The sequence below is a fragment of the Syngnathus scovelli genome, unplaced genomic scaffold (assembly GCF_024217435.2).
Source record: "Syngnathus scovelli strain Florida unplaced genomic scaffold, RoL_Ssco_1.2 HiC_scaffold_27, whole genome shotgun sequence".
In the NCBI taxonomy this organism is placed as follows: domain Eukaryota; kingdom Metazoa; phylum Chordata; class Actinopteri; order Syngnathiformes; family Syngnathidae; genus Syngnathus; species Syngnathus scovelli.
This window is the reverse complement of record NW_026061362.1, coordinates 1,303,470-1,322,042: the sequence shown is the minus strand read 5'-3', so window position 1 is coordinate 1,322,042 and position 18,573 is coordinate 1,303,470. Positions and strand designations below refer to the sequence as shown.

At 48.4% G+C, this 18,573-nt stretch overlaps 1 pseudogene; it reads left to right on the top strand.

Annotated features, from left to right (window-relative positions):
- The first annotated feature begins 1,132 nt into the window (after positions 1 to 1,132).
- On the top strand, positions 1,133 to 9,459 carry LOC125993153 (janus kinase and microtubule-interacting protein 3-like; annotated as a pseudogene).
- The last annotated feature ends 9,114 nt before the right edge of the window (positions 9,460 to 18,573 follow it).

Genomic DNA, 18,573 nt, shown 5'->3' with positions numbered 1-18,573 from the left:
CACGATGACTTACAAGGCAAATATTTTTGTTTTCAGCTTGCAACTTGACCGTCTAGAGCGTACAAGGTAATTACAACTGTTTTTTTTTTAGCCCTGAAAAGCGAGGGAGTGTGGCGTTTGGGAGGAATGTCGAACTCGGCGTCTGCTTCCAGCCACAGACGCCAAATTTCGACGATTATTTCGACTGGTCAACGGTTGTAAATTATTGCGTTGACTAAAAACTTTATTTAACTCTACTCTTAACTTTGCCGTTTCAGATATGCGGGTATTACACCGCGGAAATGTTGTCAATAGGCTGAACTCTCGCCAAAATTCAAATCTGTGGGCGCAATGGCCTTGAGCGAGACACCGGATACAAACACGACGATTATCAACAGAAATATCTTTATTTTCTGCTTGCAAGTGGACCGTCTAGAGCGTACACGGTAAGTACAACTCATTGTGTTTAAAAAGATTTAGGTTTGTGTAGTTTGCGTTGCGTTGTATCTGTGAATGTTGGTTTAGGCTAAATGTTAATGTTTAATTTCATTCCTTTAGGTTCCACGGTGTTTGTTGGCTGTATGTTTTCCACTGCAAGAAGAGGCTCGTATCATTGACCAGCAGGAGCTACAATGGTGAGTACCCCTTTCGTCTTCCATTTATGTTAAACACTTCCTATTTCATGTCTAACAGTACTCGATTTAACAAATAACCATAAATAAATACAGTGTGGGCAGTCACGTTAACATATGTGATTATCCTGCCTAATATGTTTATCACAAATATGTCACTAATCACTAATATGTTTATTTGTTTATCACAACACCTTTGGACCTTCAGCAATCGATTATTTCCCTTCATCTACATAGAGACAGAACGATGGTGTCTTAAACATCTCATTCATTTCACCAAATAACTTCACGCAGGTGGATAACGGCCGTCTCGGTCACGCTATGTTGCGTGATGCAGTTTTGAAGAACCAAATGCATTTATTCAATGAATAAGTCAAGCTAGTTCTATGTTTATGATGTTGTAAGTTACGGTACCGATTGAAGTTGAGTTTGAAGCCAGTGGAAAACAGCGCTGCGTTTGTGCTCTCCAGGTACAAATGTTGTGATCTCTGACTGACGACCGGGCGAGACTCGAGTAAGAGATGTCCAAACGAGCTCCGGCAGGGCGGGCCAAGGCGGAGCGAACGGACGCCCTTCAGGCCGCCAATGACGAGCTGAGAACCAAACTGATGGACGTCCAGTTAGAACTTCAGCAGGAGAAGAACAAGGTGAAAACCTCAACAGACAGACACTGCCTGCCTCCCTGCCTGCCTCCCTGCCTGCCTCCCTGCCTGCCTCCCTCCCTCCCAGTTTTCCCGATGTAGATTAGACATGCGTGTGCCATGACTGTGTCAGCCTACATCAACAAATGCACCGAGGACGTCAGCACCACTAAGAATATCATCACCCGGGGCAACCAACGACCCTGGATGACTGAGGAGGTACGTCAAACGCTACGAGCGCGGAACTCTGCCTTCAAGTCTGGCGACAAGGAGACACTGAGGACAGCGAGAGCCAACTTGAACCGTGCCATCAGAATAGCGAAGCGAGACCGCAGTCAAAAATTTCAGGATCGTTTCCACGACGTCAAAAACATCAGGAGTATGTGGCAAGGCATACGGGCGATTACAGACGACAACTCACCCTCCCCCCCCCCGGTGGGTGTAGTTGATGCTGACTTTCTAAATGGTCTAAATAACTTCTTTGGGAGGTTCGAGGCACTAAACGGCACTCCAGCAGTTAAAACTGTCCCCCATCAGGAAGAGGAGGTACTCTGCCTTGACTCCGCCGATGTGTTGAAGACCCTGAGGAGAGTCAACCCCTGTAAGGCCCCTGGCCCGGACAACATTCCTGGGCGTGTGTTCAGGGAATGTGCAAGTCATCTGGCTGGGGTCATCACAGACATTTTTAACACCTCGCTGGGCCAAGCCACAGTGCCGGCGTGCTTTAAGACTGCCTCCATCATTCCGGTGCCGAAGAAACCTCAAATCACCTCATTTAATGATTACCGGCCTGTTGCACTGACTCCGGTTATGATGAAGTGCTTCGAAAGGCTGCTTAAAGGTCACATCGTTTCCAGACTCCCCCTATTATTTGACCCGTTCCAGTTTGCCGACCGGCAAAACCGCTCCACTCAGGAAGCCATCTCCTCCGTTCTTCACCTGAGCCTGGCTCACCTGGAGGAGAAGAACACGCATGTGCGGAGGCTGTTCCTGGACTTCAGCTCAGCGTTTAACACCATCATCCCACAGCATCTGGTAGGAAAATTGGAACACCTGGGCTTCAACACCCCCCTTCGCAACGGGCTGCTAGACTTCCTCACCAACAGACCTCAGTCAGTCCGGGTCGGACAGAACACCTCTGATGTCATCACCCTCAGCACAGGCTCCCTTCAGGGCTGCGTCCTGAGCCCCCTGCTGTGCACCCTGATGACACACGACTGCGTCCTCAGGTTCACCACCAATCACATCGTGAAGTCAGCAGACGACACAACGGTGGTGGGGCTCATCAGAGACAACAACGACCTGGACTACAGAGAGGAGGTGGAGCAGCTGGTGGGCTGGTGCAGAGAAAACAGCCTGATCCTGAATGAGGAGAAGATGAAGGAGATCATCGTCGACTTCAGGAAAAAACAGCCTCACCACGCTCCACTGATCATCAACAGCTCAGCTGCGGAGGTGGTCAGCAGCACCAAATTCCTGGGGGTCCACATCACAGAAGACCTCACCTGGACTATGAACACTACGGCACTGGTCAAGAGGGCACAGAAGCGCTTGTACTTCCTGCGGAGGATGAGGAGAGCCCACCTGCCCCCACCCATCATGAGGACGTTCTACAGGAGCACCATAGAGAGCATTCTGACAAGCTGTCTCTCTGTGTGGTGTGGAGGCTGCACCGCCTCCGATTGGAAGAACGTGAGGAGAGTGGTGAGGACAGCAGAGAGGATCATAGGGGCTCCTCTTCCCTCCATTCAGGACATTTCATCTCAGCGCTGCATGTCCCGTGCCCGTAACATCATCAATGACCCATCACACCCCCACCATGGACTGTTCTCCCTGCTGCCCTCTGGGAAGAGGTTTGCAGCATCCGCTGCAGGTCCACCAGGTTCTGCAACAGCTTTTTCCCTGCTGTCATCAGACTGTTGAACACTAGAACTGTTGAGCTCTAAACTGAACTCTGCATCACACATTCACAGAACTGTACTTTATGACACTACGGACCTCTATCTTGCACTATCTCGCACTACCAACTTTACTGAACTTGTATAAACCCTTTAAATAGAAGTTTAATACATGGTTTAGCATTCCTCTGCACACTCTTGAATACTGTTTTGCCTACTTGCACTATTGCATAATTATCACTGCTGCACTTTATACTTATTTTTAATAAATATATATATATATATATATATATATATAGTATATGTATATATATATATTTTCATAGGATATGTTACTTCTATTCAACTGCAATATCACTACTTTGTTGTAAGACGTATGCAACGGAATTTCGTTTTGTATGCACCATGTGCAGACAAGATGACAATAAAGTTTGTCTAAGTCTAAGTCTAAGTCATGTCAGGTCAGCTGTCTGGAGAGAGAGAGAAGTCAGGACCTGCGGGCGGAGCACCACCGTGCCACCGCCGCCATGACGGAACTCAAAAGCAAACTCCATGAGGAGAAGCAGAAAGAGTTAGCCATTACCAGGGAGACATTACTGCGGCAGCATGAAATGGAGCTGATGAGAGTGATCAAAATCAAAGATGGAGAGATCCAGCGACTGAATGCCTTGGTCCTCAGCCTGAGGGACGGCTCCATGGACAAGGTGATCCGCTCTATCCGTGTCTGACTATCCGCACGCCACGTCGGGCTTCGATGCGGCCGCTACCGTATTGTGTAGCTTGTCCCCAGTAAGCGTCGCGGCGCTCCGTTGCGGTCTCAACGGCCCGGTGTGGCGCAATGTCTGCTCAGGTGAGGAGGGGGGGCGCTTTGCTGGCGGAGGTGGAGGAGACGCGGCGGTGTCGGGAGACCGAGCGGTGTCGCCTCCACCAGGAGCGCGGAAGAAGCCCTGGCAGCGGCCCAGCAGGCCTGGCAGTCCCGAGCGGCCGAGCTCCGATCGGCTCATCACCAGCATCGGGAGGAGCTGAGCCGAACCAAGAGAGACTGCGAGAGGGAGATCCGCCGACTGGTAGGACTGATCAGATGCGCGGTGCGTGGCTATGTTCCCAATTTCGTTGTATACCTGCAGTGCAATGACACCTAAGGCATTCTATTCTATTCTATTTCACAAGAAGAAAATGTCCGGTTGCTCGCTTCGCTTTTGTCACAGCAAAGGTGTTCTAGTCGATTCAAGAAAAAAATTGGCCGGTTGCTCTCTTTGTTTTTGTCACAATTCTGGCAAATGAGTTTGCCCGCCTGCCTGAGCGCTCCCCGTTTGTACATCCAGACGGATGAGATCAAGCTGAAAGACAGAGCGGTTAGTGTTTTGGATGAAGCCCTGGGGCCGGCCACGTCCACCGCCTTCAGCTGCAGACTCAGGCTGCCGAGCAGCAGATCGCTGCCCTGAGGGATTCCCAAAGGGCGAGCCTAAACTACCCTGGAAGTGGGGTCAACGCCGCTACTAGCAATCCTCTTCATTGCGTAAGCCACCTCATCACACACTTGCAGTACGCATGACTTAGTTCGTTGCTGGAGGAAGGTAGCACAAAAACAGTTTTGAACTTTGAACGAGTGCTTGTGTGTGTGTGTTGCGGGGCGTTTTCAGTCTCAGGAGGATCGGGACACGCGACGGTTTCATCTGAAAATCGCTGAGCTCAGCGCAGTCATCAGGAAACTGGAGGATCGAAACGCCCTGCTTTCTGAAGAGCGCAATGAACTGGTAATTTATTGACGGCACGCTTGAAGGTTTGCGCTACGTTTGATGCGCGCCATCCAGCGAGGCACCCATTGCGCTTGCTTATTAGTTGAGCGGCGCGGCGAGTCGGTTGCCTGGTAGATGTCTTTTATTGGGAGCCAAAGCCACGATTCCGTTCAAACCGATGCAAAAGAAATGGATACGTTCTGGCCCGCGTGTTGTGCGTCTTTCACATCCCGCACTTCATGCTTGCAGCTAAAGCGACTGAGAGAAACAGAAAGCCAGTTTCTGCCACTCCTGTACAAAAACAAACGCCTGAGCAGGAAGAATGAAGAACTCTCGCTGGTGCTGTGTCGCCTTGAAAACAAAGTGCGCTTTGTCACCCAGGAGAACGAGGAGATGGCAAGCTTGGTAAGTCGACGCGGACAACGGCGGCGTGCCAACAGAGTCCACTGCATTTGTGTTCCACAGAGAAGGCCTAGTTCGCTCAATGACCTGGACCGCGGTTGCGGCCAGCAGGACGGTGAAATGGAGTTCCTTCAAGTTGTGGAGCAGCGGCACATCATCGACGACTTGTCCAAGGTCTTCAGGCAGGCGACTCGGTGCACGTACGGCAGCGCCGCGCTCGCTCGCTGTCGCCAGGAAACCTTTTCCGTCCAAAGCTTGGCCGGCGGCCGCCATCCAAAAAATTGGCCCCTTAAATTCCGACCTTTCAAGCAGGAGCATTGTGCGCACGCGTTTGAACACGCTTTAGACTTGTTTTGCCGTTTTCAGCAGCTCAAAGCTCCCGTTTTGTCAGCGCCTTTGCCACTCGCTGTGCGCTGAAAACGACGGACTTGCCCGGCTGCTCAGCCCGTCAACCATGAGCCGCGAGCGCGACGTCATTGTCCGTAGGCAGCTAGTGGCAAAATGCACCCTGTTAGAGTTGCGCTCGCTCCAACTTATTTTGCAAGAACCACACGGGAGACAAGTAAGTTCTTTTGGACACCTGCAGGTGGAGAGTCCATCCGTTGTACGAATGAAGTCTGACTCTCGGCTCCTGCACGAGCATTTTAATTAAGAGAAACAGGGTGGGTGTAAGAGTGGATTGAATAGAGGAAGCCCTTGACCTCTAGTCAAAACATAGCAAGGGGTGTTTTACGACTTTGTGTAGGAAGGGATAAGCGATAGGGATAAATAAGGGATAAATAATATTATTTATTACAGGTCGCAGTCAAAGTCAAAGCAACACAATGATACGATAAAGATAATCTGGAAAACCCTGACACACCCTGTAGTTGTCACTTTTGGAAAAGACGAGCGTCCCTCCAATCATCGCCGGTGACGTGTTTTTCAGGCTCTGGAGACAGGAGCTCATGTCAGAAATGTCATTGTGAGTCGCGTTTGTTTCTGCGCCGGAGCCGTTCGTTCCCTTTGCATCCAAAGAATCTCAAAGGCGGATTATTTGTGTCGACAGGAGAGAGATTTGCTGCTACGATACCGACGTCGAGAATCTCTGAGGAGGAACAAAGCGTGAGGTCCTGCAAGGTGAGTCTGTTTGTTTGCGGCTGCTTGGTGTTGCGCAAGATGAAATGGCCTTTTTCTCGCTATCGTTCCTCTCGTCGATTCATCGTGAGGTGTCGCTTCAGTTTGTTCAGAGAGATGTTTGCTTCCGCGCCCGCAGGTCATCGAAACATTTTACGGCTACGACGAAGACGTGTTGGTGGACCCGGACGGATCGTCCTTGTCTTTTCACACCGACAGAACCCCCGACACGGAACCCGAAGAGGTAGCCCGCCATTTCTGCCAGCGTATTGGCACCAAACATTCCTCTTCAGCCTGGAATCGGACTCGTCTTTGCATCGCGGGTGCTTTGTCGCCGGTCTGACTGATTCTGGTACTAGTGCTGTGTTGCATTGGTGTGTGCATGAAGAGGCGGAGCTTCGCTACCGCCAGCTGACGCAAGAATATCAAGCGCTGCAACGAGCCTACGCTCTGCTAGCCCAGACCAGCGAAGGGGACTACGACGCCGAGAAGGAGATCAAGGTGGCGCCCCTTCCCGCAACCCCCGGCCGGGTCGCAGCCTCCCCGTTCTCACCCAGCCTCGGGTGTTCTCTGGTCTGAAAGGAGGAGGAGGAGCCTCCCTCCTCCTCCTTTCAGACCAGAGAAAAGCTGATGGTAGAAATGGGTCACTATCAAAGCAGAGTAGCAGATCTGGAGTCAGCGCTGAAGCAACAAGGACAGGTAAGCTCATCAATGAGCACACCTTTTTCTCAGACAAAATAGCTACATTCTTCAGTCACTCATCCGTCTGGCATTACTGGACCAACCCCCCCCCCCCCCCCCCCCCGAACGTGGCTGGGAAAATGCGGAGAAAAGCAAATGTCATTTTCCAGTCAACCAAAGAATTTGTGGAAGAAAATGACACAACATTCCAAAGCTGTCCACGCGTTTGTCTCTTCTAGAATGTCAAGTGGGTGGAGGAGAAGCAGCTGCTGCGTCAGAGCAATCAGCAGTTGGCCGAAAAGGTGACGGAAAGAAAGGCGCTGGGCGGAGTCGCTTGGCGTCACACCTGTCGGGAAGCCCCGCAGATGAGGTCTGACTGTCTTTTCAGGTCAGGCGGATGGAGGCGGAAGAAGCGCGTCTGAAAGAGCACATCCAGGATATCCGAGACCAAAACGAACTGCTTGAGTTCCGCATCCTGGAGCTGGAGGTGGGAAGACTCGCACAAGCGTGTTGAGGCCAGAGATGTGACGGACGGACGGACGGACGGACGGACGGACGGACGGACGGACGGACGGATGCATGCCTCTGCCTTTCAGGAGAGGGAGTGGCGCTCCCCCGTCTTGAAGTTTCTGCAAGTCCGTTTCCCAGACGGCCTCAGCCCTTTGCAGATCTACTGCGAGGCCGAGGGCGTGAGCGTACGTAAGGCGTCCCTTGCAACCCTAACCTTAACCCGAGGTCCCAGAACACCTTACATTGCTCCTTGCGCCTTTCCCCCGGACATCGTCATCAGTGATCTGATGAAGAAGCTGGACATCCTGGGCTATAACGCCGTAAGTGTATGTCGAACTCCTTATGTTCGCACTCCACGAGACTCGGCGGCTCAAATGTGACTTTTGGAAGGCTTTGCGCTGAAAGAAGCTTGTTGACGCTGTGCCTTTGGGCTCTTGCAGAATCTCACCAACGAGGAGCAGGTGGTCGTGATTCACGCCAGGACCCTTCTCACCCTAGCCGAGAAGGTAACGCGCACGTCCACGCACGCTCTCGCATTCTGCTTATGTGACAGCAGCCTTTCCTCAGTGGTTAGAATACATCAAAGTGACCAAGTCAGCACTTCAACAGAAGATGTTGGACATTGAAAGTGAGAAGGTAGACAGACACGCGACATCAGCCAAGGGGAACTCCGGCAATGTGCCCCAACAATTCTGACCTTGAGCTGTGCTAGGATATGTTCTGCAAGCAGAAGGGCTACCTGGATGAAGAGTTGGACTTCAGGAAGTGTTCCATGGACCAGGCTCATAAGGTAAGCCGCCCTCAAATCTCCCGCCGGACCACTGATGGACGAGGATTGCGGCCCAGAGTATCCTGGAGCTGGAGGCCATGTTGTACGAGGCGCTACCGCAGCGGGACTGCCCCGCCACGGACGGCGAAAAAGCCAGCCACGCTGGCGTGAATGACGTGCTGACGGCGGATCAGAGAGAAGAGCTTAGGAGCGCCGTGGACCAATGGAAGCGAGCCCTGATGTGCGAGTTGAGGGAGCGCGACGCTTGCATCCTCCAAGAGAGAATGGATCTGCTGCACAGCGCGCAACAGGTAAGGGCCCAAAGCCAGCCCGGCACTTACTTGCACGCTTACTGGCTTTTGAATGCCACTTTCCATTTGTCCGTCCTAGAGGAACAAAGAGCTGAAAGAATTCATCGAAGCTCAGAAGAGACAAATCAAACAATTGGAGGAGAAGTTTCTGTTTCTCTTTCTATTCTTCTCCTTGGCCTTCATTCTGTGGCCCTAACACCAGCTGGTGAGTGAGCTCCAGCGGCACCGCACTCGACACCTCCGATACACTGCCAGCCGGTCTCAGACGTTGGCAGACGCTCCGATGCCAACGTATACCACCCGCCACGGTGACAGAGGCACCGCGTCACACCGGCGCTCATCCAATCAGAAGGCAGGAAAAGCAAATTCACATGCAGGGCACTTTTGAACCAGAAAAGAGCGCCACAAAAAACGGTTGTTGCCCCAAACGCGCACTAAAAAGGGTCAGAATAACAAGAGTCCCACTGGCCAGCCGGGGCCACCCGTCCAGCTGTTTCTTCAGGGGGGAAAAAAATTGGAGTCACCGGTGAGTACATTTTGCATTTAGCTCTGCTTTTCTGCTTCTGTCTTCAAGTGTGTGGCATCCTGCGATCAAAGATTCAGCCAACCCCAAAGCGGTTGACCTCAACGTCCCACCACCATGCCTACCAGAGCAGGTGACGTGATGCTTTGGACATCCTTCCGTCTCAGATGCCCAAAAGTACTCTTTGCCACATCTGCGGCAATACGGTGTCTTTTCAAAGGTGCAAATAAATCCAGCGTGGGCGGAACACGCACGTCTTCGGTTTTTCCCGCTTTGTTTGTGTGACAGCTGTTGTGAAAATTTTATACAAATAAAGTTGTATAGTACAGGTTTGGCCAAGCCGCAACTCCCGAACCGCATGCGGCTCTTTTATGTTCATATCAACATTTGTGTGTGTGTGTGTGTGTGTGGGGGGGGGGGGGGTTGTGCGTGTTGGCTTCACTTGAGTTCAATTTGGTATTTTGGTCAAAAGCGCATGTGGTGAAATTCCACAAAGTAGGATGGGCAAACACATTTCTTTAAACTATGAGTGTCAATTGGGCTCTCGAAATGGCAGGGAAAAGATGCACAGCAAAACGAAAATACATAGATGAACACAGGACGTTTTAATCAGAGTGGGAAAGTTTCTATTTTTTGTTGAACGTGATGGCAAACCATTCTGCCTGATATGTCAGACCTCAGCGCATTTCAAAGATTCAAATCTTCAGCGCCATGCACTTCAGCTCACTCCATGCTAACATTGATCAGGCGTCGAACCCGCAACATCATGCTTAAGAGGTGGCCATGCTAACCAGTGCGCCATTATGTCAACGCATAATAACTGTAAGTCTACTGATCAAAACAGCGGTTACTATATGACGTCGCTACGTCGTGGTCACGTGACGCAGACAAGACGTCAATGGACGTGGGCAGAGTTAACTTGTTTAAAAGGGAGTGGGCAGAAGAAATATTTAATTTATTTAAATCTATTTTGAGTGCACACCATTATGCCAATGCATAACAACTGTAAATCTACTAAACAAAACAGCGGTTGCTATATGACATCTGCCACGTCGTGGTCACGTGACATACGTGACGTCGATGGGCGTAACTTTCGCCGGAATTCAAATCCGCGGGGAGAGTTAACTTGTTTAAAAGAGAGTGGGCAGAAGAATTATTTAATTTATTTAAATCTATTTGGTGTGTGCGCCATTATGTCAATGCATAACAACTGTAAGTCTACTAAACAAAACAGCGGTTGCTATATGACGTCTGCCACGTCGTGGTCACGTGACGCGGACGTGACGTCGACGCCTACTTTACATCCCACCGATCACAGGACCCCTCGGCTGCATAACCGTGCCCCCTTCCCAACCAATCGGATTTGCTATACGCGAAAACGACGCCAATGGAAAGAGCTTCCGCCCAAATTTAAATCCGTGGGCGTGGCTCGCAGCAGGAAGTAGGAAAACGGCGGCGATGTTGACAAAGACACAGCGGATGGTAACATACGACTAACAAGAGAAATATTTTTATTTTCTGCTTGCAACTGGACCGTCCAGAGCGTACACGGTAAGTACAACTCATCGTTTTTAAAAAGAAGTACTTTTGTTGCCCTGAAAAGCGAGTGAGCGTGGCGTTTGTGGGGGACGTCGAATTTCGACGATTCTTTCTGGTCAACGGTTGTAAATGATTGTGTTGATTAAAAAAGAAAACTTGATGTAACTCTACTTTTAACTGCCGTTTCAGATAGATTTGGAATTGCATCACATCCAATTTTGCCTAGAGCGTACACGGTAAGTAACACTCATTGTGTTTAAGGAGATTTACGTTTGTAATAGCAGAAGTGTAGCCGCGTTGCGTTGTACGTGTGAAAATTGGTCGAGGCGAAATGTTAATGTTTAATTTCATTCCTTTAGGTTCCACGGTGTTTGTTGGCTGCAAGTTTTCCACTGCAAGAAGAGGCTCGTATCATTGACCAGGAGCGAGCTACAATGGTGAGTAGCCATAACATTTATGTTAAACACTTCCTATTTCATGTCTAACAGTACTTGATTTAACAAATAACCATAAATAAATACAGTGTGGGCACTGAAGTTAACATATGTGATTATACTGCCTAATCTGTCACCGAGTAGATTGTTGCAAAGTAATATAAGATCCAAAGTTGTAATTCAGAATAGTTTTCAAAAGAAGGCCATTAGAATTATATACAAGTCTGATTACCCTGAACAAGCTATTAATTAAATCACAAATTCTTCAATTCAAAGATTTGGTAGATTATCAGACAAATAATGTCTAACAGTAATTGATTTAACACATCACAATAAGTAGATTGAGTGTGGGCACTCTCAAGTTAACATATATGATTATACTGCCTAATCTGTTACAGAGTATGTTGTTGCCAAGTAATGTAGAATAGATCCAAAGTAGTAATCCAGAATAGTTTTGAAGAGGCCATTAGAATAATAAACAAATCTGATTACCTTGAACATAATAACAAGCTAAGTGTTTAATATGTCCTATGAAGTCGAAATTGGGCACCGTCATGTGGTGAAATTTGGAATTGCATCACATCCAATTTTGCCTGGGAACAAACAGATTAAATAAATCTTAGTTTTGAATAAGCCACTCCTTCTCAAACAAGTAAACTCTGCCCATTTCGCGCAGTAGATGTTCTGTTAATATCTAGTATTTATACAAAGTCATAATTTAAATTGCTTTCAACCTTCATTCATCGGTTCAACCAACATTACTCGCTCTTACTACCAACTTGTATTGATTTAACTAAGCGTTTAATACTTCCTATCAGGTCTCAAGGCAAGATTTGGCAAAATACAGTTTCAGCAAATCCAATTTTGCCAGGGAACAAAAATAGATTAAATAAACTAAGTCTTCTTCCCAATAAATAAATCAGAAAAGTCTGTCTTGTAACCAGTCCTCTTCAAACAAGTAAAGTCTGCCCATTTTGTGCCGTAGATTTTGTGTCCATGCCTAGTATTTAAACAAAATCATAATTTAAACGACTTCTTGCCTTCATTCACTTTGGAAATTTGGAATTGCAGCAAATCGAATTTTGCCAGGGAACAAAAATAGATCAATTAAACTAAGTCTTCTTCCCATTAAATAAATTAAAAAAGTCTGTCTTGTAACCAGTCCTTTTCAAACAAGTAAAGTCTGCCCATTTTGTGCCGTCGATTTTGTGTTAATGCCTAGTATTTATACAAAATCATAATTTAAAGGACTTCATTCCTTCATTCACTTTGGAAATTTGGAATTGCAGCACATCAAATTTTGCCTGGGAAGAAAAGTAGATTAAATAAATTTAATAAGTCTTACTACTTCCCATTAAATAAATTAAATACGTCTTACTTGTTCCCACTCCTTTTCAAAACAGTAGTTTAAAACGAGGGCCCTTCACTCAACCTTTAACCCTATTTATTCACCTTCTAGGCTAAGTGTTAAAGGCTAAGTGTTAAAGGCTAAGTGTTAAAGGCTGAGTGTTAAAGGCTAAGTGTTAAAGGCTAAGTGTTAAAGGCTAAGTGTTAAAGGCTAAGTGTTAGAGGCTAAGTGCCAGAGGCTAGGCGCCAGAGGCGAGTTTTTGTGGGCTGAAGTTTTAGTGGGGTTAGTGTGAATACAATCCAAAAGAATACAACAGAATACAATACAATAGAATATAATACATAGATTAAATTCAATAGCTCTTACTACTTCCCATTAAATAAATTAAATACATCTTACTTGTTCCCAATCCTTTTCAAAAAAGTAGTTTAAAACAAGGGCCCTTCACTCAACCTTTAACCTCAACCCCGCACGTCACATTGTGTTGTATCTGTGAATGTTGGTTGTGGCCAAATGATAGTTTTCTTTCATTCGTTTAGGTTCCACGGTGTTTGTTGGCTATGTTTTCCACTGTCAGAAGGATGAAAATACAAAGTACAACGCTTGGACGTGGGCGAAGACGTCACCGGTGAGTCCTTCCTTCCTATTTATTTACCTTCTAGATGCTAGAGGCTAAGTGTTAGAGGCTAAGTGTTAGAGGCTAAGTGTTAAAGGCAACACAATACGAACAACACAACACAATACGAACAACTCAACACAATATGAACAACACAATACGAACAACACAACGAACAACACAACACATTACGAACAACACAACACAATACGAACAACACAACGATACTGCACTGAACAACACGATACCGCACTGAGAAACACGATACCGCACTGAACAACACGATACCGCACTGAACAACACCATGCCGCACTGAACACCATGCCACACTGAACAACACCATCCCGCACTGAACAACACCATGCCGCACTAAACAACACCATGCCGCACTGAACAACACCATGCCTCACTGAACGACACCATGCCGCACTGAAAGACACCATGCCGCACTGAACGACACCATGCCGCACTGAAAGACACCATCCCGCACTGAACACCATGCCGCACTGAACAACACCATCCTGCACTGAACAACACCATCCCGCACTGAACAACACCATGCCGCACTGAACAACATTATGCCGCACTGAACAACATTATGCCTCACTGAACATTATGCCGCACTGAACAACACCATGCCGCACTGAACAACACCATGCCGCACTGAACAACACCATGCCGCACTGAACAACACCATGCCGCACTGAACAACACCATGCCGCACTGAACAACATTATGCCGCACTGAACAACACCATGCCGCACTGAACAACACCATCCTGCACTGAACAACACCATTCCGCATTGAACACCATGCCGCACTGAACAACACCATCCCGCACTGAACAACACCATCCCGCACTGAACAACATTATGCCGCACTGAACAACATTATGCCGCACTGAACAACACCATGCCGCACTGAACAACACCATGCCGCACTGAACAACACCATGCCGCACTGAACAACATTATAACGCACTGAACAACACCATCCCGCACTGAACAACACCATGCCGCACTAAACAACATTATGCCGCACTGAACAACATTATGCCGAAATGAACAACACCATGCCGCACTAAACAACACCATGCCGCACTGAACAACACCATGCCGCACTGAACAACACCATGCCGCACTGAACAACACGATCCCGCATTGAACACCATCCCGCACTGAACAACACCATGCCGCACTGAACAACACCATGCCGCACTGAACAACACCATGCCGCACTGAACAACACCATGCCGCACTGAACAACACCATTCCGCACTGAACAACACCATGCCGCACTGAACAACATTATGCTGCACTGAACAACACCATGCCGCACTGAACAACAACATGCCGCACTGAAAAACATTATGCCGCACTGAACAACACCATGCCGCACTGAACAACACCATCCCGAACTGAACAACACCATGCCGCATTGAACAACACCATGCCGCACTGAACAACACCATCCCGCACTGAACAACACCATCCCGCACTGAACAACACCATGCCGCACTGAACAACACCATGCCGCAATGAACAACACCATGCCGCACTGAACAACATTATGCCGCACTGAACAACATTATGCCGCACTGAACAACATTATGCTGCACTGAACAACATTATGCCGCACTGAACAACATTATGCCGCACTGAACAACATTATGCCGCACTGAAAAACACCATGCCGCACTGAACAACACCATGCCGCACTGAACAACACCATGCCGCACTGAACAACACCATGCCGCACTGAACAACACAATTCCGCATTGAACAACACCATGCCGCACTGAACAACACCATCCTGCACTGAACAACACCATCCCGCACTGAACAACACCATGCCGCACTGAACAACATTATGGCGCACTGAACAACATTATGCCGCACTGAACAACACCATGCCACACTGAACAACACCATGCCGCACTGAACAACACCATGCCGCACTGAACAACACCATGCCGCACTGAACAACACCATCCCGCACTGAACAACACCATGCCGCACTGAGCAACACCATGCCGCACTGAACAACACCATCCCGCACTGAACAACACCATGCCACACTGAACAACACCATTCCGCACTGAACAACACCATGCCGCACTGAACAACATTACGCCGCACTGAACAACACCATGCCGCACTGAACAACACCATGCCGCACTGAACAACACCATGCCGCATTGAACAACACCATGCCGCATTGAACAACACCATGCCGCACTGAACAACACCATCCTGCACTGAACAACACCATGCCGCATTGAACAACACCATGCCGCACTGAACAACACCATCCTGCACTGAACAACACCATCCCGCACTGAACAACACCATCCCGCATTGAACAACACCATCCTGCACTGAACAACACCATGCCGCACTGAACAACACCATGCTGCACTGAACAACACCATGCCGCACTGAACAACACCATGCCGCACTGAACAACATTATGCCGCACTGAACAACATTATGTCGCACTAAACAACACCATGCCGCACTGAACAACACCATGCTGCACTGAACAACATTATGCCGCACTGAAAAACACCATGCCGCACTGAACAACACCATCCCGCACTGAACAACACCATGCCGCATTGAACAACACCATGCCGCACTGAACAACACCATCCCGCACTGAACAACACCATGCTGCACTGAACAACACGATCCTGAATTGAACAACACCATGCCGCACTGAACAACACCATCCTGCACTGAACAACACCATCCTGCACTGAACAACACCACCCCGTACTGAACAACACGATCCCGCATTGAACAACACCATCCCACACTGAACAACACCATCCCGCACTGAACAACACCATGCCGCACTGAACAACACCATTCCGCACTGAACAACACCATGCCGCACTGAACAACACCATGCCGCACTGAACAACACCATGCCGCACTGAACAACACCATGCCGCATTGAACAACACCATGCCGCACTGAACAACACCATCCTGCACTGAACAACACCATCCCGCACTGAACAACACCATGCCGCATTGAACAACACCATGCCGCACTGAACAACACCATCCTGCACTGAACAACACCATCCCGCACTGAACAACACCATGCCGCACTGAACAACATTATGGCTTACTGAACAACATTATGCCGCACTGAACAACACCATGCCGCACTGAACAACACCATGCCGCACTGAACAACACCATGCCGCACTGAACAACATTATGCCGCACTGAACAACATTATGCCGCACTGAACAACACCATGCCACACTGAACAACACCATGCCGCACTGAACAACACCATGCCGCACTGAACAACACGTCGTCGCACTGAACAACACGACGCCGCACAGAACAACACGACGCCGCACAGAATAACACAATACCGCACAGAACAACACAATACCGCACAAACAGTTTTAGATAATATTACGTCGCAGTCATGTGACGCGGACATGACGTCAATAGGCGGAACTCACGGCAAAATTATAATCCGTGGGCGTGGCTTGCAACAGGAAGTAGGAAAGCGGCAATTCTGGCAAACAAGACACAGCGGTTAGTAACACGATGACTTACAAGGCAAATATTTTTGTTTTCAGCTTGCAACTTGACCGTCTAGAGCGTACAAGGTAATTACAACTGTTTTTTTTAGCCCTGAAAAGCGAGGGAGTGTGGCGTTTGGGAGGAATGTCGAACTCGGCGTCTGCTTCCAGCCACAGACGCCAAATTTCGACGATTATTTCGACTGGTCAACGGTTGTAAATTATTGCGTTGACTAAAAACTTTATTTAACTCTACTCTTAACTTTGCCGTTTCAGATATGCGGGTATTACACCGCGGAAATGACGTCAATAGGCTGAACTCTCGCCAAAATTCAAATCTGTGGGCGCAATGGCCTTGAGCGAGACACCGGATACAAACACGACGATTATCAACAGAAATATCTTTATTTTCTGCTTGCAAGTGGACCGTCTAGAGCGTACACGGTAAGTACAACTCATTGTGTTTAAAAAGATTTACGTTTATGTAGTTTGCGTTGCGTTGTATCTGTGAATGTTGGTTTAGGCTAAATGTTAATGTTTAATTTCATTCCTTTAGGTTCCACGGTGTTTGTTGGCTGTATGTTTTCCACTGCAAGAAGAGGCTCGTATCATTGACCAGCAGGAGCTACAATGGTGAGTACCCCTTTCGTCTTCCATTTATGTTAAACACTTCCTATTTCATGTCTAACAGTACTCGATTTAACAAATAACCATAAATAAATACAGTGTGGGCAGTCACGTTAACATATGTGATTATCCTGCCTAATATGTTTATCACAAATATGTCACTAATCACTAATATGTTTATTTGTTTATCACAACACCTTTGGACCTTCAGCAATCGATTATTTCCCTTCATCTACATAGAGACAGAACGATGGTGTCTTAAACATCTCATTCATTTCACCAAATAACTTCACGCAGGTGGATAACGGCCGTCTCGGTCACGCTATGTTGCGTGATGCAGTTTTGAAGAACCAAATGCATTTATTCAATGAATAAGTCAAGCTAGTTCTATGTTTATGATGTTGTAAGTTACGGTACCGATTGAAGTTGAGTTCGAAGCCAGTGGAAAACAGCGCTGCGTTTGTGCTCTCCAGGTACAAATGTTGTGATCTCTGACTGACGACCGGGCGAGACTCGAGTAAGAGATGTCCAAACGAGCTCCGGCAGGGCGGGCCAAGGCGGAGCGAACGGACGCCCTTCAGGCCGCCAATGACGAGCTGAGAACCAAACTGATGGACGTCCAGTTAGAACTTCAGCAGGAGAAGAACAAGGTGAAAACCTCAACAGACAGACACTGCCTGCCTCCCTGCCTGCCTCCCTGCCTGCCTCCCTGCCTGCCTCCCTCCCTCCCAGTTTTCCCGATGTAGATTAGACATGCGTGTGCCATGACTGTGTCAGCCTACATCAACAAATGCACCGAGGACGTCAGCACCACTAAGAATATCATCACCCGGGGCAACCAACGACCCTGGATGACTGAGGAGGTACGTCAAACGCTACGAGCGCGGAACTCTGCCTTCAAGTCTGGCGACAAGGAGACACTGAGGACAGCGAGAGCCAACTTGAACCGTGCCATCAGAATAGCGAAGCGAGACCGCAGTCGAAAATTTCAGGATCGTTTCCACGACGTCAAAAACATCAGGAGTATGTGGCAAGGCATACGGGCGATTACAGACGACAACTCACCCTCCCCCCCCCGGTGGGTGTAGTTGATGCTGACTTTCTAAATGGTCTAAATAACTTCTTTGGGAGGTTCGAGGCACTAAACGGCACTCCAGCAGTTAAAACTGTCCCCCATCAGGAAGAGGAGGTACTCTGCCTTGACTCCGCCGATGTGTTGAAGACCCTGAGGAGAGTCAACCCCTGTAGGGCCCCTGGCC